The sequence below is a fragment of the Haemaphysalis longicornis genome, unplaced genomic scaffold (assembly GCF_048455015.1).
Source record: "Haemaphysalis longicornis isolate Haplotype H1 unplaced genomic scaffold, Haemaphysalis longicornis Haplotype H1 scaffold_14, whole genome shotgun sequence".
Taxonomy (NCBI): domain Eukaryota; kingdom Metazoa; phylum Arthropoda; class Arachnida; order Ixodida; family Ixodidae; genus Haemaphysalis; species Haemaphysalis longicornis.
In genome coordinates this window covers 45,149,112-45,175,612 of record NW_027526245.1, presented here as the reverse complement: position 1 = coordinate 45,175,612, position 26,501 = coordinate 45,149,112, and the positions used below count along the sequence as shown (strand labels likewise).

Below are 26,501 nucleotides of genomic sequence, written 5' to 3'. Positions count from 1 at the left end.
CACTCAGACTACACGGGGAGAAGGCGACCTTCTTTTTCAACCTCCGGGGCGTGACGCGAACGTCTACAGCCTGTCATGAGCGGTCAACTGGCGGGAAACCCTCTTATGCTACCTTGGCATCAAGGCTGCCAGAACCGAGACCCTCGCTAAGCTTTCGCGCGATAATAGGGTTTGGAAATAAGGGGCTCGTTAGGAAATACAGAAAGAAATGCCGAACGTCTACAACGCCAAAGAAGGCATAGGGGAAGGTTAGACTATTTTTTTTAACCGTTAGTGACGTTACATTATTATAATTTTTATTAATTACGTGAGAAAGAAAGAAAGAAAAACACGCGCCCAGAGTGGGGACCGAACCCACGCCTTTCGATTAGATCTCGAATGCCTTACCAATTCGGCTATCTGGGCGACTGTGTTCTGCTTCACTTTCTGGGGTATTTATATTTGCTACAACTGTATCTGACGCTTGAGGGTGGTAGCCAGCGCCACTCAGACTACACGGGGAGAAGGGGACCTTCTTTTTCAACCCCCGGGGCGTGACGCGAACGTCTACAGCCTGTCATGAGCGGTCAAATGGCAGGAAACCCTCTTATGCTACCTTGGCATCAAGGCTGCCAGAACCGAGGCCCTCGCTAAGTTTTCGCGCGATAATAGGGTTTGGAAATGAGGGGCTCGTTAGGAAATACAGAAAGAAATGCCGGCAGTCTACAACGCCAAAGAAGGCATAGGGGAAGGTTAGACTATTTTTTTTTACCGTTAGTGACGTTACATTATTATAATTTTTATTAATTACGTGAGAAAGAAAGAAAGAAAAACACGTGCCCAGAGTGGGGACCGAACCCACGCCTTTCGATTAGATCTCGAATGCCTTACCAATTCGGCTATCTGGGCGACTGTGTTCTGCTTCCCTTTCTAGGGTATTTATATTTGCTACAACTGTATCTGACGCTTGAGGGTGGTAGCCAGCGCCACTCGAACTACACGGGGAGAAGGGGACCTTCCTTTTCAACCCCCGGGGCGTGACGCGAACGTCTACAGCCTGTCATGAGCGGTCAACTGGCGGGAAACCCTATTATGCTACCTTGGCATCAAGGCTGCCAGAACCGAGGCCCTCGCTAAGCTTTCGCGCGATAATAGGGTTTGGAAATGAGGGGCTCGTTAGGAAATACAGAAAGAAATGCCGGCAGTCTACAACGCCAAAGAAGGCATAGGGGAAGGTTAGACTATTTTTTTTACCGTTAGTGACGTTACATTATTATAATTTTTATTAATTACGTGAGAAAGAAAGAAAGAAAAACACGCGCCCAGAGTGGGGACCGAACCCACGCCTTTCGATTACATCTCGAATACCTTACCAATTCGGCTATCTGGGTGACTGTGTTCTGCTTTACTTTCTGGGGTATTTATATTTGCTAAAACTGTATCTGACGCTTGAAGGTGGTAGCCAGCGCCACTCAGACTACACGGGGAGAAGAGGACCTTCTTTTTCAACCTCCGGGGCGTGACGCGAACGTCTACAGCCTGTCATGAGCGGTCAACTGGCGGGAAACCCTCTTATGCTACCTTGGCATCAAGGCTGCCAGAACCGAGGCCCTCGCTAAGCTTTCGCGCGATAAGAGGTTTGGAAATGAGGGGCTCGTTAGGAAATACAGAAAGAAATGCCGGCAGTCTACAACGCCAAAGAAGGCATAGGGGAAGGGTAGACTATTTTTTTTTACCGTTAGTGATGTTACATTATTATAATTTTTATTAATTACGTGAGAAAGAAAGAAAGAAAAACACGCACCCAGAGTGGGGACCGAACCCACGCCTTTCGATTAGATCTCGAATGCCTTACCAATTCGGCTATCTGGGCGACTGTGTTCTGCTTCACTTTCTGGGGTATTTATATTTGCTACAACTGTATCTGACGCTTGAGGGTGGTAGCCAGCGCCACTCAGACTACACGGGGAGAAGGGGACCTTCTTTTTCAACCCCCGGGGCGTGACGCGAATGTCTACAGCCTGTCATGAGTGGTCAACTGGCGGGAAACCCTCTTATGCTACCTTGGCATCAAGGCTGCCAGAACCGAGGCCCTCGATAAGCTTTCGCGCGATAATAGGGTTTGGAAATGAGGGGCTCGTTAGGAAATACAGAAAGAAATGCCGGCAGTCTACAACGCCAAAGAAGGCATCGGGGAAGGTTAGACTATTTTTTTTACCGTTAGTGACGTTACATTATTATCGTTTTTATTAATTACGTAGGAAAGAAAGAAAGAAAAACACGCGCCCAGAGTGGGGACCGAACCCACGCCTTTCGATTAGATCTCGAATGCCTTACCAATTCGGCTATCTGGGCGACTGTGTTCTGCTTCACTTTCTGGGGTATTTATATTTGCTACAACTGTATCTGACGCTTGAGGATGGTAGCCAGCGCCACTCAGACTACACGGGGAGAAGGGGACCTTCTTTTTCAACCCCCGGGGCGTGACGCGAACGTCTACAGCCTGTCATGAGCGGTCAACTGGCGGGAAACCCTCTTATGCTACCTTGGCATCAAGGCTGCCAGAACCGAGGCCCTCGCTAAGCTTTCGCGCGAAAATAGGGTTTGGAAATGAGGGGCTCGTTAGGAAATACAGAAAGAAATGCCGGCAGTCTACAACGCCAAAGAAGGCATAGGGGAAGGTTAGACTATTTTTTTTTACCGTTAGTGACGTTACATTATTATAATTTTTATTAATTACGTGAGAAAGAAAGAAAGAAAAACACGCGCCCAGAGTGGGGACCGAACCCACGCCTTTCGATTAGATCTCGAATGCCTTACCAATTCGGCTATCTGGGCGACTGTGTTCTGCTTCACTTTCTGGGGTATTTATATTTGCTACAACTGTATCTGACGCTTGAGGGTGGTAGCCAGCGCCACTCAGACTATACGGGGAGAAGGGGCCCTTCTTTTTCAACCCCCGGGGCGTGACGCGAACGTCTACAGCCTGTCATGAGCGGTCAACTGGCGGGAAACCCTCTTATGCTACCTTGGCATCAAGGCTGCCAGAACCGAGGCCCTCGCTAAGCTTTCGCGCGATAATAGTGTTTGGAAATGAGGGGCTCGTTAGGAAATACAGAAAGAAATGCCGGCAGTCTACAACGCCAAAGAAGGCATAGGGGAAGGTTAGACTATTTTTTTTTACCGTTAGTGACGTTACATTATTATAATTTTTATTAATTACGTGAGAAAGAAAGAAAAACACGCGCCCAGAGTGGGGACCGAACCCACGCCTTTCGATTAGATCTCGAATGCCTTACAAATTCGGCTATCTGGGCGACTGTGTTCTGCTTCACTTTCTGGGGTATTTATATTTGCTACAACTGTATCTGACGCTTGAGGGTGGTAGCCAGCGCCACTCAGACTACACGGGGAGAAGGGGACCTTCTTTTTCAACCCCCGGGGCGTGACGCGAACGTCTACAGCCTGTCATGAGCGGTCAACTGGCGGGAAACCCTTTTATGCTACCTTGGCATCAAGGCTGCCAGAACCGAGGCCCTCGCTAAGCTTTCGCGCGATAATAGGGTTTGGAAATGAGGGGCTCGTTAGGAAATACAGAAAGAAATGCCGGCAGTCTACAACGCCAAAGAAGGCATAGGGGAAGGTTAGACTATTTTTTTTAATAACCGTTAGTGACGTTACATTATTATAATTTTTATTAATTACGTGAGCAAGAAAGAAAGAAAAACACGCGCCCAGAGTGGGGACCGAACCCACGCCTTTCGATTAGATCTCGAATGCCTTACCAATTTGGCTATCTGGGCGACTGTGTTCTGCTTCACTTTCTGGGGTATTTATATTTGCTACAACTGTATCTGACGCTTGAGGGTGGTAGCCAGCGCCATTCAGACTACACGGGGAGAAGGGGACCTTCTTTTTCAACCCCCGGGGCGTGACGCGAAAGTCTACAGCCTGTCATGAGCGGTCAACTGGCGGGAAACCCTCTTATGCTACCTTGGCATCAAGGCTGCCAGAACCGAGGCCCTCGCTAAGTTTTCGCGCGATAATAGGGTTTGGAAATGAGGGGCTCGTTAGGAAATACAGAAAGAAATGCCGAACGTCTACAACGCCAAAGAAGGCATAGGGGAAGGTTAGACTATTTTTTTTTTACCGTTAGGGACGTTACATTATTATAATTTTTATAATTACGTGAGAAAGAAAGAAAGAAAAACACGCGCCCAGAGTGGGGACCGAACCCACGCCTTTCGATTAGATCTCGAATGCCTTACCAATTCGGCTATCTGGGCGACTGTGTTCTGCTTCACTTTCTGGGGTATTTATATTTGCTACAACTGTATCTGACGCTTGAGGGTGGTAGCCAGCGCCACTCAGACTACACGGGGAGAAGGGGACCTTCTTTTTCAACCCCCGGGGCGTGACGCGAACGTCTACAGCCTGTCATGAGTGGTCAACTGGCAGGAAACCCTCTTATGCTACCTTGGCATCAAGGCTACCAGAACCGAGGCCCTCGCTAAGCTTTCGCGCGATAATAGGGTTTGGAAATGAGGGGCTCGTTAGGAAATACAGAAAGAAATGCCGGCAGTCTACAACGCCAAAGAAGGCATAGGGGAAGGTTAGACTACTTTTTTTTTACCGTTAGTGACGTTACATTATTATAATTTTTATTAATTACGTGAGAAAGAAAGAAAGAAAAACACGCGCCCAGAGTGGGGACCGAACCCACGCCTTTCGATTATATCTCGAATGCCTTACCAATTCGGCTATCTGGGCGACTGTGTTCTGCTTCACTTTCTGGGGTATTTATATTTGCTACAACTGTATCTGACGCTTGAGGGTGGTAGCCAGCGCCACTCAGACTACACGGGGAGAAGGGGACCATCTTTTTCAACCCCCGGGGCGTGACGCGAACGTCTACAGCCTGTCATGAGCGGTCAACTGGCGGGAAACCCTCTTATGCTACCTTGGCATCAAGGCTGCCAGAACCGAGGCCCTCGCTAAGCTTTCGCGCGGTAATAGGGTTTAGAAATGAGGGGCTCGTTAGGAAATACAGAAAGAAATGCCGGCAGTCTACAACTCCAAAGAAGGCATAGGGGAAGGTTAGACAATTTTTTTTTACCGTTAGTGACGTTACAATATTATAATTTTTATTAATTACGTGAGAAAGAAAGAAAGAAAAACACACGCCCAGAGTGGGGACCGAACCCACGCCTTTCGATTAGATCTCGAATGCCTTACCAATTCGGCTATCTGGGCGACTGTGTTCTGCTTTACTTTCTGGGGTATTTATATTTGCTACAACTGTATCTGACGCTTGAGGGTGGTAGCCAGCACCACTCAGACTACACGGGGAGAAGGGGACCTTCTTTTTCAACCCCCGGGGCGTGACGCGAACGTCTACAGCCTGTCATGAGCGGTCAACTGGCGGGAAACCCTCTTATGCTACCTTGGCATCAAGGCTGCCAGAACCGAGGCCCTCGCTAAGCTTTCGCGCGATAATAGGGTTTGGAAATGAGGGGCTCGTTAGGAAATACAGAAAGAAATGCCGGCAGTCTACAACGCCAAAGAAGGCATAGGGGAAGGTTAGACTATTTTTTTTACCGTTAGTGACGTTACATTATTATAATTTTTATTAATTACGTGAGAAAGAAAGAAAGAAAAACACGCGCCCAGAGTGGGGACCGAACCCACGCCTTTCGATTAGATCTCGAATGCTTTACCAATTCGGCTATCTGGGCGACTGTGTTCTGCTTCACTTTCTGGGGTATTTATATTTGCTACAACTGTATCTGACGCTTGAGGGTGGTAGCCAGCGCCACTCAGACTACACGGGGAGAAGTGGACCTTCTTTTTCCACCCCCGGGGCGTGACGCGAACGTCTACAGCCTGTCATGAGCGGTCAACTGCCGGGAAACCCTCTTATGCTACCTTGGCATCAAGGCTGCCAGAACCGAGGCCCTCGCTAAGCTTTCGCGCGATAATAGGCTTTGGAAATGAGGGGCTCGTTAGGAAACACAGAAAGAAATGCCGGCAGTCTACAACGCCAAAGAAGGAATAGGGGAAGGTTAGACTATATTTTTTTTTACCGTTAGTGACGTTACATTATTATAATTTTTATTAATTACGTGAGAAAGATAGAAAGAAAAACACGCGCCCAGAGTGGGGACCGAACCCACGCCTTTCGATTAGATCTCGAATGCCTTACCCATTCGGCTATCTGGGCGACTGTGTTCTGCTTCACTTTCTGGGGTATTTATATTTGCTACAACTGTATCTGACGCTTGAGGGTGGTAGCCAGCGCCACTCAGACTACACGGGGAGAAGACCTTCTTTTTATACCCCCGGGGCGTGACGCGAACGTCTACAGCCTGTCATGAGCGGTCAACTGGCGGGAAACCCTCTTATGCTACCTTGGCATCAAGGCTGCCAGAACCGAGGCCCTCGCTAAGCTTTCGCGCGATAATAGGGTTTGGAAATGAGGGGCTCGTTAGGAAATACAGAAAGAAATGCCGGCAGTCTACAACGCCAAAGAAGGCATCGGGGAAGGTTAGACTATTTTTTTTACCGTTAGTGACGTTACATTATTATCGTTTTTATTAATTACGTAGGAAAGAAAGAAAGAAAAACACGCGCCCAGAGTGGGGACCGAACCCACGCCTTTCGATTAGATCTCGAATGCCTTACCAATTCGGCTATCTGGGCGACTGTGTTCTGCTTCACTTTCTGGGGTATTTATATTTGCTACAACTGTATCTGACGCTTGAGGATGGTAGCCAGCGCCACTCAGACTACACGGGGAGAAGGGGACCTTCTTTTTCAACCCCCGGGGCGTGACGCGAACGTCTACAGCCTGTCATGAGCGGTCAACTGGCGGGAAACCCTCTTATGCTACCTTGGCATCAAGGCTGCCAGAACCGAGGCCCTCGCTAAGCTTTCGCGCGAAAATAGGGTTTGGAAATGAGGGGCTCGTTAGGAAATACAGAAAGAAATGCCGGCAGTCTACAACGCCAAAGAAGGCATAGGGGAAGGTTAGACTATTTTTTTTTACCGTTAGTGACGTTACATTATTATAATTTTTATTAATTACGTGAGAAAGAAAGAAAGAAAAACACGCGCCCAGAGTGGGGACCGAACCCACGCCTTTCGATTAGATCTCGAATGCCTTACCAATTCGGCTATCTGGGCGACTGTGTTCTGCTTCACTTTCTGGGGTATTTATATTTGCTACAACTGTATCTGACGCTTGAGGGTGGTAGCCAGCGCCACTCAGACTATACGGGGAGAAGGGGCCCTTCTTTTTCAACCCCCGGGGCGTGACGCGAACGTCTACAGCCTGTCATGAGCGGTCAACTGGCGGGAAACCCTCTTATGCTACCTTGGCATCAAGGCTGCCAGAACCGAGGCCCTCGCTAAGCTTTCGCGCGATAATAGTGTTTGGAAATGAGGGGCTCGTTAGGAAATACAGAAAGAAATGCCGGCAGTCTACAACGCCAAAGAAGGCATAGGGGAAGGTTAGACTATTTTTTTTTACCGTTAGTGACGTTACATTATTATAATTTTTATTAATTACGTGAGAAAGAAAGAAAAACACGCGCCCAGAGTGGGGACCGAACCCACGCCTTTCGATTAGATCTCGAATGCCTTACAAATTCGGCTATCTGGGCGACTGTGTTCTGCTTCACTTTCTGGGGTATTTATATTTGCTTCAACTGTATCTGACGCTTGAGGGTGGTAGCCAGCGCCACTCAGACTACACGGGGAGAAGGGGACCTTCTTTTTCAACCCCCGGGGCGTGACGCGAACGTCTACAGCCTGTCATGAGCGGTCAACTGGCGGGAAACCCTTTTATGCTACCTTGGCATCAAGGCTGCCAGAACCGAGGCCCTCGCTAAGCTTTCGCGCGATAATAGGGTTTGGAAATGAGGGGCTCGTTAGGAAATACAGAAAGAAATGCCGGCAGTCTACAACGCCAAAGAAGGCATAGGGGAAGGTTAGACTATTTTTTTTAATAACCGTTAGTGACGTTACATTATTATAATTTTTATTAATTACGTGAGCAAGAAAGAAAGAAAAACACGCGCCCAGAGTGGGGACCGAACCCACGCCTTTCGATTAGATCTCGAATGCCTTACCAATTTGGCTATCTGGGCGACTGTGTTCTGCTTCACTTTCTGGGGTATTTATATTTGCTACAACTGTATCTGACGCTTGAGGGTGGTAGCCAGCGCCATTCAGACTACACGGGGAGAAGGGGACCTTCTTTTTCAACCCCCGGGGCGTGACGCGAAAGTCTACAGCCTGTCATGAGCGGTCAACTGGCGGGAAACCCTCTTATGCTACCTTGGCATCAAGGCTGCCAGAACCGAGGCCCTCGCTAAGTTTTCGCGCGATAATAGGGTTTGGAAATGAGGGGCTCGTTAGGAAATACAGAAAGAAATGCCGAACGTCTACAACGCCAAAGAAGGCATAGGGGAAGGTTAGACTATTTTTTTTTTACCGTTAGGGACGTTACATTATTATAATTTTTATAATTACGTGAGAAAGAAAGAAAGAAAAACACGCGCCCAGAGTGGGGACCGAACCCACGCCTTTCGATTAGATCTCGAATGCCTTACCAATTCGGCTATCTGGGCGACTGTGTTCTGCTTCACTTTCTGGGGTATTTATATTTGCTACAACTGTATCTGACGCTTGAGGGTGGTAGCCAGCGCCACTCAGACTACACGGGGAGAAGGGGACCTTCTTTTTCAACCCCCGGGGCGTGACGCGAACGTCTACAGCCTGTCATGAGTGGTCAACTGGCAGGAAACCCTCTTATGCTACCTTGGCATCAAGGCTACCAGAACCGAGGCCCTCGCTAAGCTTTCGCGCGATAATAGGGTTTGGAAATGAGGGGCTCGTTAGGAAATACAGAAAGAAATGCCGGCAGTCTACAACGCCAAAGAAGGCATAGGGGAAGGTTAGACTACTTTTTTTTTACCGTTAGTGACGTTACATTATTATAATTTTTATTAATTACGTGAGAAAGAAAGAAAGAAAAACACGCGCCCAGAGTGGGGACCGAACCCACGCCTTTCGATTAGATCTCGAATGCCTTACCAATTCGGCTATCTGGGCGACTGTGTTCTGCTTCACTTTCTGGGGTATTTATATTTGCTACAACTGTATCTGACGCTTGAGGGTGGTAGCCAGCGCCACTCAGACTACACGGGGAGAAGGGGACCATCTTTTTCAACCCCCGGGGCGTGACGCGAACGTCTACAGCCTGTCATGAGCGGTCAACTGGCGGGAAACCCTCTTATGCTACCTTGGCATCAAGGCTGCCAGAACCGAGGCCCTCGCTAAGCTTTCGCGCGGTAATAGGGTTTAGAAATGAGGGGCTCGTTAGGAAATACAGAAAGAAATGCCGGCAGTCTACAACTCCAAAGAAGGCATAGGGGAAGGTTAGACTATTTTTTTTTACCGTTAGTGACGTTACAATATTATAATTTTTATTAATTACGTGAGAAAGAAAGAAAGAAAAACACACGCCCAGAGTGGGGACCGAACCCACGCCTTTCGATTAGATCTCGAATGCCTTACCAATTCGGCTATCTGGGCGACTGTGTTCTGCTTTACTTTCTGGGGTATTTATATTTGCTACAACTGTATCTGACGCTTGAGGGTGGTAGCCAGCACCACTCAGACTACACGGGGAGAAGGGGACCTTCTTTTTCAACCCCCGGGGCGTGACGCGAACGTCTACAGCCTGTCATGAGCGGTCAACTGGCGGGAAACCCTCTTATGCTACCTTGGCATCAAGGCTGCCAGAACCGAGGCCCTCGCTAAGCTTTCGCGCGATAATAGGGTTTGGAAATGAGGGGCTCGTTAGGAAATACAGAAAGAAATGCCGGCAGTCTACAACGCCAAAGAAGGCATAGGGGAAGGTTAGACTATTTTTTTTACCGTTAGTGACGTTACATTATTATAATTTTTATTAATTACGTGAGAAAGAAAGAAAGAAAAACACGCGCCCAGAGTGGGGACCGAACCCACGCCTTTCGATTAGATCTCGAATGCTTTACCAATTCGGCTATCTGGGCGACTGTGTTCTGCTTCACTTTCTGGGGTATTTATATTTGCTACAACTGTATCTGACGCTTGAGGGTGGTAGCCAGCGCCACTCAGACTACACGGGGAGAAGTGGACCTTCTTTTTCCACCCCCGGGGCGTGACGCGAACGTCTACAGCCTGTCATGAGCGGTCAACTGCCGGGAAACCCTCTTATGCTACCTTGGCATCAAGGCTGCCAGAACCGAGGCCCTCGCTAAGCTTTCGCGCGATAATAGGCTTTGGAAATGAGGGGCTCGTTAGGAAACACAGAAAGAAATGCCGGCAGTCTACAACGCCAAAGAAGGAATAGGGGAAGGTTAGACTATATTTTTTTTTACCGTTAGTGACGTTACATTATTATAATTTTTATTAATTACGTGAGAAAGATAGAAAGAAAAACACGCGCCCAGAGTGGGGACCGAACCCACGCCTTTCGATTAGATCTCGAATGCCTTACCCATTCGGCTATCTGGGCGACTGTGTTCTGCTTCACTTTCTGGGGTATTTATATTTGCTACAACTGTATCTGACGCTTGAGGGTGGTAGCCAGCGCCACTCAGACTACACGGGGAGAAGACCTTCTTTTTATACCCCCGGGGCGTGACGCGAACGTCTACAGCCTGTCATGAGCGGTCAACTGGCGGGAAACCCTCTTATGCTACCTTGGCATCAAGGCTGCCAGAACCGAGGCCCTCGCTAAGCTTTCGCGCGATAATAGGGTTTGGAAATGAGGGGCTCGTTAGGAAATACAGAAAGAAATGCCGGCATTCTACAACGCCAAAGAAGGCATAGGGGAAGGTTAGACTATTTTTTTTTACCGTTAGTGACGTTACATTATTATAATTTTTAATAATTACGTGAGAAAGAAAGAAAGAAAAACACGCGCCCAGAGTGGGGACCGAACCCACGCCTTTCGATTAGATCTCGAATGCCTTACCAATTCGGCTATCTGGGCGACTGTGTTCTGCTTCACTTTCTGGGGTATTTATATTTGCTACAACTGTATCTGACGCTTGAGGGTGGTAGCCAGCGCCACTCAGACTACACGGGAAGAAGGGGACCTTCTTTTTCCACCCCCGGGGCGTGACGCGAACGTCTACAGCCTGTCATGAGCGGTCAACTGGCGGGAAACCCTCTTATGCTACCTTGGCATCAAGGCTGCCAGAACCGAGGCCCTCGCTAAGCTTTCGCGCGCTAATAGGGTTTGGAAATGAGGGGCTCGTTAGGAAATACAGAAAGAAATGCCGGCAGTCTACAACGCCAAAGAAGGCATAGGGGAAGGTTAGACTATTTTTTTTACCGTTAGTGACGTTACATTATTATAATTTTTATTAATTACGTGAGAAAGTAAGAAAGAAAAACACGCGCCCAGAGTGGGGACCGAACCCACGCCTTTCGATTAGATCTCGAATGCCTTACCAATTCGGCTATCTGGGCGACTGTGTTCTGCTTTACTTTCTGGGGTATTTATATTTGCTACAACTGTATCTGACGCTTGAGGGTGGTAGCCAGCGCCACTCAGACTACACGGGGAGAAGGGGACCTTCTTTTTCAACCCCCGGGGCGTGACGCGAACGTCTACAGCCTGTCATGAGCGGTCAACTGGCGGGAAACCCTCTTATGCTACCTTGGCATCAAGGCTGCCAGAACCGAGGCCCTCGCTAAGCTTTCGCGCGATAATAGGGTTTGGAAATGAGGGGCTCGTTAGGAAATACAGAAAGAAATGCCGGCAGTCTACAACGCCAAAGAAGGCATAGGGGAAGGTTAGACTATTTTTTTTTACCGTTAGTGACGTTACATTATCATAATTTTTATTAATTACGTGAGAAAGAAAGAAAGAAAAACACGCGCCCAGAGTGGGGACCGAACCCACGCCTTTCGATTAGATCTCGAATGCCTTACCAATTCGGCTATCTGGGCGACTGTGTTCTGCTTCACTTTCTGGGGTATTTATATTTGCTACAACTGTATCTGACGCTTGAGGGTGGTAGCCAGCGCCACTCAGACTACACGGGAGAAGGGGACCTTCTTTTTCAACCCCCGGGGCGTGACGCGAACGTCTACAGCCTGTCATGAGCGGTCAACTGGCGGGAAACCCTCTTATGCTATCTTGGCATCAAGGCTGCCAGAACCGAGGCCCTCGCTAAGCTTTCGCGCGATAATAGGGTTTGGAAATGAGGGGCTCGTTAGGAAATACAGAAAGAAATGCCGGCAGTCTACAACGCCAAAGAAGGCATAGGGGAAGGTTAGACTATTTTTTTTTACCGTTAGTGACGTTACATTATTATAATTTTTATTAATTACGTGAGAAAGAAAGAAAGAAAAACACGTGCCCAGAGTGGGGACCGAACCCACGCCTTTCGATTAGATCTCGAATGCCTTACCAATTCGGCTATCTGGGCGACTGTGTTCTGCTTCCCTTTCTAGGGTATTTATATTTGCTACAACTGTATCTGACGCTTGAGGGTGGTAGCCAGCGCCACTCGAACTACACGGGGAGAAGGGGACCTTCTTTTTCAACCCCCGGGGCGTGACGCGAACGTCTACAGCCTGTCATGAGCGGTCAACTGGCGGGAAACCCTCTTATGCTACCTTGGCATCAAGGCTGCCAGAACCGAGGCCCTCGCTAAGCTTTCGCGCGATAATAGGGTTTGGAAATGAGGGGCTCGTTAGGAAATACAGAAAGAAATGCCGGCAGTCTACAACGCCAAAGAAGGCATAGGGGAAGGTTAGACTATTTTTTTTACCGTTAGTGACGTTACATTATTATAATTTTTATTAATTACGTGAGAAAGAAAGAAAGAAAAACACGCGCCCAGAGTGGGGACCGAACCCACGCCTTTCGATTAGATCTCGAATGCCTTACCAATTCGGCTATCTGGGTGACTGTGTTCTGCTTTACTTTCTGGGGTATTTATATTTGCTACAACTGTATCTGACGCTTGAGGGTGGTAGCCAGCGCCACTCAGACTACACGGGGAGAAGGGGACCTTCTTTTTCAACCCCCGGGGCGTGACGCGAACGTCTACAGCCTGTCATGAGTGGTCAACTGGCAGGAAACCCTCTTATGCTACCTTGGCATCAAGGCTACCAGAACCGAGGCCCTCGCTAAGCTTTCGCGCGATAATAGGGTTTGGAAATGAGGGGCTCGTTAGGAAATACAGAAAGAAATGCCGGCAGTCTACAACGCCAAAGAAGGCATAGGGGAAGGTTAGACTACTTTTTTTTTACCGTTAGTGACGTTACATTATTATAATTTTTATTAATTACGTGAGAAAGAAAGAAAGAAAAACACGCGCCCAGAGTGGGGACCGAACCCACGCCTTTCGATTAGATCTCGAATGCCTTACCAATTCGGCTATCTGGGCGACTGTGTTCTGCTTCACTTTCTGGGGTATTTATATTTGCTACAACTGTATCTGACGCTTGAGGGTGGTAGCCAGCGCCACTCAGACTACACGGGTAGAAGGGGACCATCTTTTTCAACCCCCGGGGCGTGACGCGAACGTCTACAGCCTGTCATGAGCGGTCAACTGGCGGGAAACCCTCTTATGCTACCTTGGCATCAAGGCTGCCAGAACCGAGGCCCTCGCTAAGCTTTCGCGCGGTAATAGGGTTTAGAAATGAGGGGCTCGTTAGGAAATACAGAAAGAAATGCCGGCAGTCTACAACTCCAAAGAAGGCATAGGGGAAGGTTAGACTATTTTTTTTTACCGTTAGTGACGTTACAATATTATAATTTTTATTAATTACGTGAGAAAGAAAGAAAGAAAAACACACGCCCAGAGTGGGGACCGAACCCACGCCTTTCGATTAGATCTCGAATGCCTTACCAATTCGGCTATCTGGGCGACTGTGTTCTGCTTTACTTTCTGGGGTATTTATATTTGCTACAACTGTATCTGACGCTTGAGGGTGGTAGCCAGCGCCACTCAGACTACACGGGGAGAAGGGGACCTTCTTTTTCAACCCCCGGGGCGTGACGCGAACGTCTACAGCCTGTCATGAGCGGTCAACTGGCGGGAAACCCTCTTATGCTACCTTGGCATCAAGGCTGCCAGAACCGAGGCCCTCGCTAAGCTTTCGCGCGATAATAGGGTTTGGAAATGAGGGGCTCGTTAGGAAATACAGAAAGAAATGCCGGCAGTCTACAACGCCAAAGAAGGCATAGGGGAAGGTTAGACTATTTTTTTTACCGTTAGTGACGTTACATTATTATAATTTTTATTAATTACGTGAGAAAGAAAGAAAGAAAAACACGCGCCCAGAGTGGTGACCGAACCCACGCCTTTCGATTAGATCTCGAATGCTTTACCAATTCGGCTATCTGGGCGACTGTGTTCTGCTTCACTTTCTGGGGTATTTATATTTGCTACAACTGTATCTGACGCTTGAGGGTGGTAGCCAGCGCCACTCAGACTACACGGGGAGAAGTGGACCTTCTTTTTCCACCCCCGGGGCGTGACGCGAACGTCTACAGCCTGTCATGAGCGGTCAACTGCCGGGAAACCCTCTTATGCTACCTTGGCATCAAGGCTGCCAGAACCGAGGCCCTCGCTAAGCTTTCGCGCGATAATAGGCTTTGGAAATGAGGGGCTCGTTAGGAAATACAGAAAGAAATGCCGGCAGTCTACAACGCCAAAGAAGGAATAGGGGAAGGTTAGACTATATTTTTTTTTACCGTTAGTGACGTTACATTATTATAATTTTTATTAATTACGTGAGAAAGATAGAAAGAAAAACACGCGCCCAGAGTGGGGACCGAACCCACGCCTTTCGATTAGATCTCGAATGCCTTACCCATTCGGCTATCTGGGCGACTGTGTTCTGCTTCACTTTCTGGGGTATTTATATTTGCTACAACTGTATCTGACGCTTGAGGGTGGTAGCCAGCGCCACTCAGACTACACGGGGAGAAGACCTTCTTTTTATACCCCCGGGGCGTGACGCGAACGTCTACAGCCTGTCATGAGCGGTCAACTGGCGGGAAACCCTCTTATGCTACCTTGGCATCAAGGCTGCCAGAACCGAGGCCCTCGCTAAGCTTTCGCGCGATAATAGGGTTTGGAAATGAGGGGCTCGTTAGGAAATACAGAAAGAAATGCCGGCATTCTACAACGCCAAAGAAGGCATAGGGGAAGGTTAGACTATTTTTTTTACCGTTAGTGACGTTACATTATTATAATTTTTAATAATTACGTGAGAAAGAAAGAAAGAAAAACACGCGCCCAGAGTGGGGACCGAACCCACGCCTTTCGATTAGATCTCGAATGCCTTACCAATTCGGCTATCTGGGCGACTGTGTTCTGCTTCACTTTCTGGGGTATTTATATTTGCTACAACTGTATCTGACGCTTGAGGGTGGTAGCCAGCGCCACTCAGACTACACGGGGAGAAGGGGACCTTCTTTTTCCACCCCCGGGGCGTGACGCGAACGTCTACAGCCTGTCATGAGCGGTCAACTGGCGGGAAACCCTCTTATGCTACCTTGGCATCAAGGCTGCCAGAACCGAGGCCCTCGCTAAGCTTTCGCGCGCTAATAGGGTTTGGAAATGAGGGGCTCGTTAGGAAATACAGAAAGAAATGCCGGCAGTCTACAACGCCAAAGAAGGCATAGGGGAAGGTTAGACTATTTTTTTTACCGTTAGTGACGTTACATTATTATAATTTTTATTAATTACGTGAGAAAGAAAGAAAGAAAAACACGCGCCCAGAGTGGGGACCGAACCCACGCCTTTCGATTAGATCTCGAATGCCTTACCAATTCGGCTATCTGGGCGACTGTGTTCTGCTTCACTTTCTGGGGTATTTATATTTGCTACAACTGTATCTGACGCTTGAGGGTGGTAGCCAGCGCCACTCAAACTACACGGGGAGAAGGGGACCTTCTTTTTCAACCCCCGGGGCGTGACGCGAACGTCTACAGCCTGTCATGAGCGGTCAACTGGCGGGAAACCCTCTTATGCTACCTTGGCATCAAGGATGCCAGAACCGAGGCCCTCGCTAAGTTTTCGCGCGATAATAGGGTTTGGAAATGAGGGGCTCGTTAGGAAATACAGAAAGAAATGCCGGCAGTCTACAACGCCAAAGAAGGCATAGGGGAAGGTTAGACTATTTTTTTTTACCGTTAGTGACGTTACATTATTATAATTTTTATTAATTACGTGAGAAAGAAAGAAAGAAAAACACGCGCCCAGAGTGGGGACCGAACCCACGCCTTTCGATTAGATCTCGAATGCCTTACCAATTCGGCTATCTGGGCGACTGTGTTCTGCTTCACTTTCTGGGGTATTTATATTTGCTACAACTGTATCTGACGCTTGAGGGTGGTAGCCAGCGCCACTCAGACTACACGGGAGAAGGGGACCTTCTTTTTCAACCCCCGGGGCGTGACGCGAACGTCTACAGCCTGTCATGAGCGGTCAACTGGCGGGAAACCCTCTTATGCTACCTTGGCATCAAGGCTGCCAGAACCGAGACCCTCGCTAAGCTTTCGCGCGATAATAGGGTTTGGAAATGAGGGGCTCATTAGGAAATACAGAAAGAAATGCCGAACGTCTACAACGCCAAAGAAGGCATAGGGGAAGGTTAGACTATTTTTTTTTTAACCGTTAGTGACGTTACATTATTATAATTTTTATTAATTACGTGAGAAAGAAAGAAAGAAAAACACGCGCCCAGAGTGGGGACCGAACCCACGCCTTTCGATTAGATCTCGAATGCCTTACCAATTCGGCTATCTGGGCGACTGTGTTCTGCTTCACTTTCTGGGGTATTTATATTTGCTACAACTGTATCTGACGCTTGAGGGTGGTAGCCAGCGCCACTCAGACTACACGGGGAGAAGGGGACCTTCTTTTTCATTCCCGGGGCGTGACGCGAACGTCTACAGCCTGTCATGAGCGGTCAACTGGCGGGAAACCCTCTTATGCTACCTTGGCATCAAGGCTGCCAGAACCGAGGCCCTCGCTAAGTTTTCGCGCGATAATAGGGTTTGGAAATGAGGGGCTCGTTAGGAAATACAGAAAGAAATGCCGGCAGTCTACAACGCCAAAGAAGGCATAGGGGAAGGTTAGACTATTTTTTTTTACCGTTAGTGACGTTACATTATTATAATTTTTATTAATTACGTGAGAAAGAAAGAAAGAAAAACACGTGCCCAGAGTGGGGACCGAACCCACGCCTTTCGATTAGATCTCGAATGCCTTACCAATTCGGCTATCTGGGCGACTGTGTTCTGCTTCACTTTCTGGGGTATTTATATTTGCTACAACTGTATCTGACGCTTGAGGGTGGTAGCCAGCGCCACTCAGACTACACGGGGAGAAGGGGACCATCTTTTTCAACCCCCGGGGCGTGACGCGAACGTCTACAGCCTGTCATGAGCGGTCAACTGGTGGGAAACCCTCTTATGCTACCTTGGCATCAAGGCTGCCAGAACCGAGGCCCTCGCTAAGCTTTCGCGCGGTAATAGGGTTTAGAAATGAGGGGCTCGTTAGGAGATACAGATAGAAATGCCGGCAGTCTACAACTCCAAAGAAGGCATATGGGAAGGTTAGACTATTTTTTTTTACCGTTAGTGACGTTAAAATATTATAATTTTTATTAATTACGTGAGAAAGAAAGAAAGAAAAACACACGCCCAGAGTGGGGACCGAACCCACGCCTTTCGATTAGATCTCGAATGCCTTACCAATTCGGCTATCTGGGCGACTGTGTTCTGCTTTACTTTCTGGGGTATTTATATTTGCTACAACTGTATCTGACGCTTGAGGGTGGTAGCCAGCGCCACTCAGACTACACGGGGAGAAGGGGACCTTCTTTTTCAACCCCCGGGGCGTGACGCGAACGTCTACAGCCTGTCATGAGCGGTCAACTGGCGGGAAACCCTCTTATGCTACCTTGGCATCAAGGCTGCCAGAACCGAGGCCCTCGCTAAGCTTTCGCGCGATAATAGGGTTTGGAAATGAGGGGCTCGTTAGGAAATACAGAAAGAAATGCCGGCAGTCTACAACGCCAAAGAAGGCATAGGGGAAGGTTAGACTATTTTTTTTACCGTTAGTGACGTTACATTATTATAATTTTTATTAATTACGTGAGAAAGAAAGAAAGAAAAACACGCGCCCAGAGTGGGGACCGAACCCACGCCTTTCGATTAGATCTCGAATGCTTTACCAATTCGGCTATCTGGGCGACTGTGTTCTGCTTCACTTTCTGGGGTATTTATATTTGCTACAACTGTATCTGACGCTTGAGGGTGGTAGCCAGCGCCACTCAGACTACACGGGGAGAAGTGGACCTTCTTTTTCCACCCCCGGGGCGTGACGCGAACGTCTACAGCCTGTCATGAGCGGTCAACTGCCGGGAAACCCTCTTATGCTACCTTGGCATCAAGGCTGCCAGAACCGAGGCCCTCGCTAAGCTTTCGCGCGATAATAGGCTTTGGAAATGAGGGGCTCGTTAGGAAATACAGAAAGAAATGCCGGCAGTCTACAACGCCAAAGAAGGAATAGGGGAAGGTTAGACTATATTTTTTTTTACCGTTAGTGACGTTACATTATTATAATTTTTATTAATTACGTGAGAAAGATAGAAAGAAAAACACGCGCCCAGAGTGGGGACCGAACCCACGCCTTTCGAATAGATCTCGAATGCCTTACCCATTCGGCTATCTGGGCGACTGTGTTCTGCTTCACTTTCTGGGGTATTTATATTTGCTACAACTGTATCTGACGCTTGAGGGTGGTAGCCAGCGCCACTCAGACTACACGGGGAGAAGGGGACCTTCTTTTTATACCCCCGGGGCGTGACGCGAACGTCTACAGCCTGTCATGTGCGGTCAACTGGCGGGAAACCCTCTTATGCTACCTTGGCATCAAGGCTGCCAGAACCGAGGCCCTCGCTAAGCTTTCGCGCGATAATAGGGTTTGGAAATGAGGGGCTCGTTAGGAAATACAGAAAGAAATGCCGGCATTCTACAACGCCAAAGAAGGCATAGGGGAAGGTTAGACTATTTTTTTTACCGTTAGTGACGTTACATTATTATAATTTTTAATAATTACGTGAGAAAGAAAGAAAGAAAAACACGCGCCCAGAGTGGGGACCGAACCCACGCCTTTCGATTAGATCTCGAATGCCTTACCAATTCGGCTATCTGGGCGACTGTGTTCTGCTTCACTTTCTGGGGTATTTATATTTGCTACAACTGTATCTGACGCTTGAGGGTGGTAGCCAGCGCCACTCAGACTACACGGGGAGAAGGGGACCTTCTTTTTCCACCCCCGGGGCGTGACGCGAACGTCTACAGCCTGTCATGAGCGGTCAACTGGCGGGAAACCCTCTTATGCTACCTTGGCATCAAGGCTGCCAGAACCGAGGCCCTCGCTAAGCTTTCGCGCGCTAATAGGGTTTGGAAATGAGGGGCTCGTTAGGAAATACAGAAAGAAATGCCGGCAGTCTACAATGCCAAAGAAGGCATAGGGGAAGGTTAGACTATTTTTTTTTACCGTTAGTGACGTTACATTATTATAATTTTTATTAATTACGTGAGAAAGTAAGAAAGAAAAACACGCGCCCAGAGTGGGGACCGAACCCACGCCTTTCGATTAGATCTCGAATGCCTTACCAATTCGGCTATCTGGGCGACTGTGTTCTGCTTTACTTTCTGGGGTATTTATATTTGCTACAACTGTATCTGACGCTTGAGGGTGGTAGCCAGCGCCACTCAGACTACACGGGGAGAAGGGGACCTTCTTTTTCAACCCCCGGGGCGTGACGCGAACGTCTACAGCCTGTCATGAGCGGTCAACTGGCGGGAAACCCTCTTATGCTACCTTGGCATCAAGGCTGCCAGAACCGAGGCCCTCGCTAAGCTTTCGCGCGATAATAGGGTTTGGAAATGAGGGGCTCGTTAGGAAATACAGAAAGAAATGCCGGCAGTCTACAACGCCAAAGAAGGCATAGGGGAAGGTTAGACTATTTTTTTTACCGTTAGTGACGTTACATTATCATAATTTTTATTAATTACGTGAGAAAGAAAGAAAGAAAAACACGCGCCCAGAGTGGGGACCGAACCCACGCCTTTCGATTAGATCTCGAATGCCTTACCAATTCGGCTATCTGGGCGACTGTGTTCTGCTTCACTTTCTGGGGTATTTATATTTGCTACAACTGTATCTGACGCTTGAGGGTGGTAGCCAGCGCCACTCAGACTACACGGGAGAAGGGGACCTTCTTTTTCAACCCCCGGGGCGTGACGCGAACGTCTACAGCCTGTCATGAGCGGTCAACTGGCGGGAAACCCTCTTATGCTATCTTGGCATCAAGGCTGACAGAACCGAGGCCCTCGCTAAGCTTTCGTGCGATAATAGGGTTTGGAAATGAGGGGCTCGTTAGGAAATACAGAAAGAAATGCCGGCAGTCTACAACGCCAAAGAAGGCATAGGGGAAGGTTAGACTATTTTTTTTACCGTTAGTGACGTTACATTATTATAATTTTTATTAATTACGTGAGAAAGAAAGAAAGAAAAACACGCGCCCAGAGTGGGGACCGAACCCACGCCTTTCGATTAGATCTCGAATGCCTTACCAATTCGGCTATCTGGGCGACTGTGTTCTGCTTTACTTTCTGGGGTATTTATATTTGCTACAACTGTATCTGACGCTTGAGGGTGGTAGCCAGCGCCACTCAGACTACACGGGGAGAAGGGGACCTTCTTTTTCAACCCCCGGGGCGTGACGCGAACGTCTACAGCCTGTCATGAGCGGTCAACTGGCGGGAAACCCTCTTATGCTACCTTGGCATCAAGGCTGCCAGAACCGAGGCCCTCGCTAAGCTTTCGCGCGATAATAGGGTTTGGAAATGAGGGGCTCGTTAGGAAATACAGAAAGAAATGCCGGCAGTCTACAACGCCAAAGAAGGCATAGGGGAAGGTTAGACTACTTTTTTTTACCGTTAGTGACGTTACATTATTATAATTTTTATTAATTACGTGAGAAAGATAGAAAGAAAAACACGCGCCCAGAGTGGGGACCGAACCCACGCCTTTCGATTAGATCTCGAATGCCTTACCCATTCGGCTATCTGGGCGACTGTGTTCTGCTTCACTTTCTGGGGTATTTATATTTGCTACAACTGTATCTGACGCTTGAGGGTGGTAGCCAGCGCCACTCAGACTACACGGGGAGAAGACCTTCTTTTTATACCCCCGGGGCGTGACGCGAACGTCTACAGCCTGTCATGAGCGGTCAACTGGCGGGAAACCCTCTTATGCTACCTTGGCATCAAGGCTGCCAGAACCGAGGCCCTCGCTAAGCTTTCGCGCGATAATAGGGTTTGGAAATGAGGGGCTCGTTAGGAAATACAGAAAGAAATGCCGGCATTCTACAACGCCAAAGAAGGCATAGGGGAAGGTTAGACTATTTTTTTTTACCGTTAGTGACGTTACATTATTATAATTTTTAATAATTACGTGAGAAAGAAAGAAAGAAAAACACGCGCCCAGAGTGGGGACCGAACCCACGCCTTTCGATTAGATCTCGAATGCCTTACCAATTCGGCTATCTGGGCGACTGTGTTCTGCTTCACTTTCTGGGGTATTTATATTTGCTACAACTGTATCTGACGCTTGAGGGTGGTAGCCAGCGCCACTCAGACTACACGGGGAGAAGGGGACCTTCTTTTTCCACCCCCGGGGCGTGACGCGAACGTCTACAGCCTGTCATGAGCGGTCAACTGGCGGGAAACCCTCTTATGCTACCTTGGCATCAAGGCTGCCAGAACCGAGGCCCTCGCTAAGCTTTCGCGCGATAATAGGGTTTGGAAATGAGGGGCTCGTTAGGAAATACAGAAAGAAATGCCGGCAGTCTACAACGCCAAAGAAGGCATAGGGGAAGGTTAGACTATTTTTTTTTACCGTTAGTGACGTTACATTATCATAATTTTTATTAATTACGTGAGAAAGAAAGAAAGAAAAACACGCGCCCAGAGTGGGGACCGAACCCACGCCTTTCGATTAGATCTCGAATGCCTTACCAATTCGGCTATCTGGGCGACTGTGTTCTGCTTCACTTTCTGGGGTATTTATATTTGCTACAACTGTATCTGACGCTTGAGGGTGTAGCCAGCGCCACTCAGACTACACGGGAGAAGGGGACCTTCTTTTTCAACCCCCGGGGCGTGACGCGAACGTCTACAGCCTGTCATGAGCGGTCAACTGGCGGGAAACCCTCTTATGCTATCTTGGCATCAAGGCTGCCAGAACCGAGGCCCTCGCTAAGCTTTCGTGCGATAATAGGGTTTGGAAATGAGGGGCTCGTTAGGAAATACAGAAAGAAATGCCGGCAGTCTACAACGCCAAAGAAGGCATAGGGGAAGGTTAGACTATTTTTTTTACCGTTAGTGACGTTACATTATTATAATTTTTATTAATTACGTGAGAAAGAAAGAAAGAAAAACACGCGCCCAGAGTGGGGACCGAACCCACGCCTTTCGATTAGATCTCGAATGCCTTACCAATTCGGCTATCTGGGCGACTGTGTTCTGCTTTACTTTCTGGGGTATTTATATTTGCTACAACTGTATCTGACGCTTGAGGGTGGTAGCCAGCGCCACTCAGACTACACGGGGAGAAGGGGACCTTCTTTTTCAACCCCCGGGGCGTGACGCGAACGTCTACAGCCTGTCATGAGCGGTCAACTGGCGGGAAACCCTCTTATGCTACCTTGGCATCAAGGCTGCCAGAACCGAGGCCCTCGCTAAGCTTTCGCGCGATAATAGGGTTTGGAAATGAGGGGCTCGTTAGGAAATACAGAAAGAAATGCCGGCAGTCTACAACGCCAAAGAAGGCATAGGGGAAGGTTAGACTACTTTTTTTTACCGTTAGTGACGTTACATTTTTATAATTTTTATTAATTACGTGAGAAAGAAAGAAAGAAAAACACGCGCCCAGAGTGGAGACCGAACCTACGCGTTTCGATTAGATCTCGAATGCCTTAACAATTCGGCTATCTGGGCGACTGTGTTCTGCTTCACTTTCTGGGGTATTTATATTTGCTACAACTGTATCTGACGCTTGAGGGTGGTAGCCAGCGCCACTCAGACTACACGGGGAGAAGGGGACCTTCTTTTTCAACCCCCGGGGCGTGACGCGAATGTCTACAGCCTGTCATGAGTGGTCAACTGGCGGGAAACCCTCCTTTGCTACCTTGGCATCAAGGCCGCCAGAACCGAGGCCCTCGATAAGCTTTCGCGCGATAATAGGGTTTGGAAATGAGGGGCTCGTTAGGAAATACAGAAAGAAATGCCGGCAGTCTACAACGCCAAAGAAGGCATCGGGGAAGGTTAGACTATTTTTTTTTACCGTTAGTGACGTTACATTATTATCGTTTTTATTAATTACGTGAGAAAGAAAGAAAGAAAAACACGCGCCCAGAGTGGGGACCGAACCCACGCCTTTCGATTAGATCTCGAATGCCTTACCAATTCGGCTATCTGGGCGACTGTGTTCTGCTTCACTTTCTGGGGTATTTATAAATGCTACAACTGTATCTGACGCTTGAAGATGGTAGCCAGCGCCACTCAGAATACACGGGGAGAAGGGGACCTTCTTTTTCAACCCCCGGGGCGTGACGCGAACGTCTACAGCCTGTCATGAGCGGTCAACTGGCGGGAAACCCTCTTATGCTACCTTGGCATCAAGGCTGCCAGAACCGAGGCCCTCGCTAAGCTTTCGCGCGAAAATAGGGTTTGCAAATGAGGGGCTCGTTAGGAAATACAGAAAGAAATGCCGGCAGTCTACAACGCCAAAAAAGGCATAGGGGAAGGTTAGACTATTTTTTTTTACCGTTAGTGACGTTACATTATTATAATTTTTATTAATTACGTGAGAAAGAAAGAAAGAAAAACACGCGCCCAGAGTGGGGACCGAACCCACGCCTTTCGATTAGATCTCGAATGCCTTACCAATTCGGCTATCTGGGCGACTGTGTTCTGCTTCACTTTCTGGGGTATTTATATTTGCTACAACTGTATCTGACGCTTTAGGGTGGTAGCCAGCGCCACTCAGACTATACGGGGAGAAGGGGCCCTTCTTTTTCAACCCCCGGGGCGTGACGCGAACGTCTACAGCCTGTCATGAGCGGTCAACTGGCGGGAAACCCTCTTATGCTACCTTGGCATCAAGGCTGCCAGAACCGAGGCCCTCGCTAAGCTTTCGCGCGATAATAGTGTTTGGAAATGAGGGGCTCGTTAGGAAATACAGAAAGAAATGCCGGCAGTCTACAACGCCAAAGAAGGCATAAGGGAAGGTTAGACTATTTTTTTTTACCGTTAGTGACGTTACATTATTATAATTTTTATTAATTACGTGAGAAAGAAAGAAAAACACGCGCCCAGAGTGGGGACCGAACCCACGCCTTTCGATTAGATCTCGAATGCCTTACCAATTCGGCTATCTGGGCGACTGTGTTCTGCTTTACTTTCTGGGGTATTTATATTTGCTACAACTGTATCTGACGCTTGAGGGTGGTAGCCAGCGCCACTCAGACTACACGGGGAGAAGGGGACCTTCTTTTTCAACCCCCGGGGCGTGACGCGAACGTCTACAGCCTGTCATGAGCGGTCAACTGGCGGGAAACCCTCTTATGCTACCTTGGCATCAAGGCTGCCAGAACCGAGGCCCTCGCTAAGCTTTCGCGCGATAATAGGGTTTGGAAATGAGGGGCTCGTTAGGAAATACAGAAAGAAATGCCGGCAGTCTCCAACGCCAAAGAAGGCATAGGGGAAGGTTAGACTACTTTTTTTTACCGTTAGTGACGTTACATTATTATAATTTTTATTAATTACGTGAGAAAGAAAGAAAGAAAAACACGCGCCCAGAGTGGGGACCGAACCCACGCCTTTCGATTAGATCTCGAATGCCTTACCAATTCGGCTATCTGGGCGACTGTGTTCTGCTTCACTTTCTGGGGTATTTATATTTGCTACAACTGTATCTGACGCTTCAGGGTGGTAGCCAGCGCCACTCAGACTACACGGGGAGAAGTGGACCTTCTTTTTCCACCCCCGGGGCGTGACGCGAACGTCTACAGCCTGTCATGAGCGGTCAACTGCCGGGAAACCCTCTTATGCTACCTTGGCATCAAGGCTGCCAGAACCGAGGCCCTCGCTAAGCTTTCGCGCGATAATAGGGTTTGGAAATGAGGGGCTCGTTAGGAAATACAGAAAGAAATGCCGGCAGTCTACAACGCCAAAGAAGGAATAGGGGAAGGTTAGACTATATTTTTTTTTACCGTTAGTGACGTTACATTATTATAATTTTTATTAATTACGTGAGAAAGATAGAAAGAAAAACACGCGCCCAGAGTGGGGACCGAACCCACGCCTTTCGATTAGATCTCGAATGCCTTACCCATTCGGCTATCTGGGCGACTGTGTTCTGCTTCACTTTCTGGGGTATTTATATTTGCTACAACTGTATCTGACGCTTGAGGGTGGTAGCCAGCGCCACTCAGACTACACGGGGAGAAGGGGACCTTCTTTTTATACCCCCGGGGCGTGACGCGAACGTCTACAGCCTGTCATGAGCGGTCAACTGGCGGGAAACCCTCTTATGCTACCTTGGCATCAAGACTGCCAGAACCGAGGCCCTCGCTAAGCCTTCGCGCGATAATAGGGTTTGGAAATGAGGGGCTCGTTAGGAAATACAGAAAGAAATGCCGGCATTCTACAACGCCAAAGAAGGCATAGGGGAAGTTTAGACTATTTTTTTTTACCGTTAGTGACATTACATTATTATAATTTTTAATAATTACGTGAGAAAGAAAGAAAGAAAAACACGCGCCCAGAGTGGGGACCGAACCCACGCCTTTTGATTAGATCTCGAATGCCTTACCAATTCGGCTATCTGGGCGACTGTGTTCTGCTTCACTTTCTGGGGTATTTATATTTGCTACAACTGTATCTGACGCTTGAGGGTGGTAGCCAGCGCCACTCAGACTACACGGGGAGAAGGGGACCTTCTTTTTCCACCCCCGGGGCGTGACGCGAACGTCTACAGCCTGTCATGAGCGGTCAACTGGCGGGAAACCCTCTTATGCTACCTTGGCATCAAGGCTGCCAGAACCGAGGCCCTCGCTAAGCTTTCGCGCGCTAATAGGGTTTGGAAATGAGGGGCTCGTTAGGAAATACAGAAAGAAATGCCGGCAGTCTACAACGCCAAAGAAGGCATAGGGGAAGGTTAGACTATTTTTTTTTACCGTTAGTGACGTTACATTATTATAATTTTTATTAATTACGTGAGAAAGTAAGAAAGAAAAACACGCGCCCAGAGTGGGGACCGAACCCACGCCTTTCGATTAGATCTCGAATGCCTTACCAATTCGGCTATCTGGGCGACTGTGTTCTGCTTTACTTTCTGGGGTATTTATATTTG

General features: G+C 48.3%; 4 non-coding genes across 4 annotated transcripts; all 4 read right to left on the bottom strand.

The window, feature by feature from the left end:
• Positions 1-816: 816 nt before the first annotated feature.
• Positions 817-888, bottom strand: Trnar-ucu (transfer RNA arginine (anticodon UCU)). Its single transcript has one exon. It is a non-coding gene; the product is annotated as a tRNA-Arg (tRNA).
• A 3,789-nt stretch (positions 889-4,677) lies between these two features.
• On the bottom strand, positions 4,678-4,749 carry Trnai-uau (transfer RNA isoleucine (anticodon UAU)). Its single transcript has one exon. It is a non-coding gene; the product is annotated as a tRNA-Ile (tRNA).
• Positions 4,750-12,398: 7,649 nt separating this feature from the next.
• Positions 12,399-12,470, bottom strand: Trnar-ucu (transfer RNA arginine (anticodon UCU)). Its single transcript has one exon. It is a non-coding gene; the product is annotated as a tRNA-Arg (tRNA).
• Positions 12,471-17,224: 4,754 nt separating this feature from the next.
• On the bottom strand, positions 17,225-17,296 carry Trnar-ucu (transfer RNA arginine (anticodon UCU)). The gene has a single exon. It is a non-coding gene; the product is annotated as a tRNA-Arg (tRNA).
• Positions 17,297-26,501: the final 9,205 nt, after the last annotated feature.